Raw genomic sequence first — 3,881 nt, forward strand, 5'->3', positions numbered from 1 at the left:
AGTAGCCCCTAATGTGCATGTACGTAGAATGTGATCAAATATTCTATGAAACATGTAATTTGTTCATCAACACTTTATGAAACATGTATCAATACTTTATGAAATAAAATTATAAGCACGTTCTATATAAAACATATAGTATATATACAATGATTCATAAAAATATGTAACCTATAAACAAGAATGTATATTATAAATAACATGTAAATAATTAAACTCTCATAAACGTATAACAAATAAACTAATAAGCCTATGGAAATAAGTAGTATGTAAACAATTAGTTACCATACACACAATAGATATAATCTTGCAAGCAAGTTAGCTATAACAAATACATATTGAATTCATGACAACTTAATCTTGTTGACATCTAGTCCCTATGTAACCTATGAGGAATTTCATGGAGTCATCTAGTCATAATTTTCGTACGAGCATACTTCTTGCTAGTTCCAAATAACACTAAGGCTACTTCTATCCACATTCTCCTATATTTTTTTAAGAGGGGATGGGGTCTATGTAACCTGATTATCCTTTCTTTCAATCCTAGAATATCCTCCTTCATATATGTTCGAACACAAGAACTGGACACTATAAATATTAGTCTATTTAGTTATCTAACAGGGCAGTAACAGAGGATAATGCTTTATAAACCTCTTACTGGAGTGGTAGGTTAAACCATTTTGTTTCTATTGTTGTAAGGAGTCATATTATTGAATTTAGTATCTGGTAGCTCATACAAATAAGGTGGACAAATGGCGGGATGCTAAAGACAACGTAACCCAAGAACTCGTGTTTATCATATACTCATAGAGTCATTTGTTATGTCTCCACAACACCTAAATATTAGCCACCTTGGACTTAACAACTGATGTTTGACTATGCTTGACAAAATTTCTACAATCATACAAAAAAATGAACAAAATAATATTTAAGGGTAATCCTACATTTTTCTAAGCCAAACTGTGATTAGTAAGTTTATGAAGAATATGTATCAGGTGAATGCATACATCCCATCCCTTGTTCAAAAAAAAACATCTTATAAACTTCATCAGTACCAAAGAGGTACCTAGTTAGGCTGCAAAGACACCGAACAAATGAGTACGATCATGTAAAATCTAGTGAACAAACAATCGTTATATCCTAAGAAATCTATAATCTACTATTAACAATTTATACATCTCTAGATATATTCTTATCCTCCTAGCAGGTGCATTCTTAAGCATCATTCTAGATCAATGTATCTCTTATCGAGAGGACCTACTAATTGACTACCAACTCCCACTATTGTATAGAAAGGGTACCAAACCTCAAGTGATACAAATATTATTTCTCACGATATGTCACCGCAACCCACTAATACAATAAAATCATATTTATACAAAAATAAATTTTCATAAAAGTCATATTCTAACTAATTCAACATATACACGTAGTCTAAGAAATTCAGACAATATTTTACTATTCATTTGACCACACACTAACACTATTTTTTTTAAACAAATCCCAATGGGATAATTCCTGTCCATATATTCCTACAAATTGATAGCACTTATTCCTGAGTTTGCTAGCCTTCCAAGAATTCAAACATGCAGGTCATTGCCTACTCGACATAATTAAATGCATGTATTTTATGTGGATGATGTATGTATTCTTCTTAAAAAATATGCTATAAAGCATCTACGCCTAGTTGACCAGCCAGGGATATCTTTAATTAACATTGACGAGATACATTTACCTAATAGTCAAAGCAATCAATCCATCTTAAACTCATAAACACTCAATTTAATTACCTCTACACTAAAATTATACGTTATCCTAAAGCTTATGGGTATGTTACTGAGGAAACACTACACATTCTCCATGTACTCAAATCTTATAATTGCTAGAGGGATCACACGGAGAAGCTTTCGAACTTGAAAATCTATTCTTTTGCAGCATTTATATCGAGATATGTCGCTTTCTATCTCTGTAGTTAAACAACCCTTAACTGAATAATCATAGGAGTAATACCCATATCAGACCTACTACAATAACCAACACCGATGTAATTATAATGGTAAATTGACCTGAATCTCTATATACCTTTATTCTACAAGCAAGTGTGAACTTGAAGGGTTAAACTCACCAAGATATCTCGAATCTTAGTTTAAGTTTGTGCCTGGACTTTTAACTATAAACATCCTTTTAAAAATACTAGTGTCTAAACCATTAGCTATATTTGACGTTACCTTTAATAAGATGAATCCATAAGACAATTAAGCAAAATATGAATCAGAAGTAACTCTTTATAAGCTAGCTTTGTCGCACGATCTAGATCATGAAAGAAGGTCAAAAATCCTAAATACCTAAGCAGCCCCCCCCCCATTATAAATGTGGTGCACATTTATAAGTGGGGCTCTACTAGAAACAGCTTCGTAGACTCCCTAGGACACCTTAAACCTAAGGCTCTGATACCACTTTTGTCATGCCTCTAGCCTAGCCTAGGCATGGCAAACAAGAATCGTATGAGTGTCAGCTATGTGGTTTGACATATATACTGTTCGGAAGAGTTACAATTTATAAAAAATGATAAGGGACTATGTACAATTATGACCACGTATGACAACTAAACACTGTCTACGAAGCCTCTAAGAGAAATTGTAATTGTACTGAAGAAAGTGGACGAGGCAGGACCCCAATATACCCAAACTATAATTGAAAACATAATTAAAAAGTACTAGATGTTTATTCGCTCCAGGTAAGAGAGGAGCTCACCGACTGCTTTGCTGAATATGGACAAGTGCCTAGTATAAAAGTCTACTCATTGATACATCTGATCCTGTATTTACTGAAACACAGTGCCCCCAAACATAGGGACGTTAGTACATATAAAATATGTACTAGTATGTAAAGTAGACAAAATAACAAGTAAACATATAAGGATGCTCAATGAGTCAAATAATAGAATGAGCAACTACAGATGACTGAATACTAGAACCTCTTATATGAAATCATAACTTATAGAAGAACGGGTGACAAATACACCATATAATATTGTTACCTACGTATTTTCCTCTTTCACTTACCATATAACCGCTTATGAATAAAACATCATTATTACGGGCCTAGCAATTTGCCTAAGTGATGTCTTGTGCCTACTTTTAATACAAATAATCATATGATAGCCCACCAAGGGCACTTTATGTCAAGCGTATCATATGTGTTACCCAGATACTCTTGACAATGATGTTATACGTATAACCGTAATCGCGGTCTGATGCAGGGTACGCCCCTCCTTGGGACTCACTATAAGAGCCTGTCCGCAGGCCATATGTGCTATATATTGGCTCGAGTTAGGGGAAGTACTCCAACCAACTCCAAATACAAATGATGCCACAAAGGAAAGTACACCATGCATTCGGGCTCACTATAGTGGTTTTGTCTCAATTTTGTGCACAGAATTACGTCGCACGTGTATCAAGCCAAACCTATGATACCCTCCCGTCGTTAACCTTTATAAAATAGTGCTTCATATGTCTATGCAAGTATATATTATGGTAAATATTGTCTAGTTATTCAAGTAGTGCTTTACATATACAATTAACTTCTTTAACGGTGTCGAACTATTACAATGCTTGTACTTTATATCACCATATGACTATATCGCTATGTGATCTAATATATTAGTGTGACTATAGTATGGCCATTTACTCTAATCCATAGCATATGACGATATACTAGGTGACTTCTAAGAATTCCTAATGAAGACGAACAAACTCTATAGATACTTGACTTGACGGGAGTAGTACAAATATTTTGACCTCAACAAATTGACGCAAGAAGCATGAATATGCATAATTTTAGATGGAAAGGATATATGGTCATGTGTTAGGCATATAGAA

This window comes from Capsicum annuum, unplaced genomic scaffold (genome assembly GCF_002878395.1).
Source record: "Capsicum annuum cultivar UCD-10X-F1 unplaced genomic scaffold, UCD10Xv1.1 ctg5297, whole genome shotgun sequence".
NCBI lineage: Eukaryota > Viridiplantae > Streptophyta > Magnoliopsida > Solanales > Solanaceae > Capsicum > Capsicum annuum.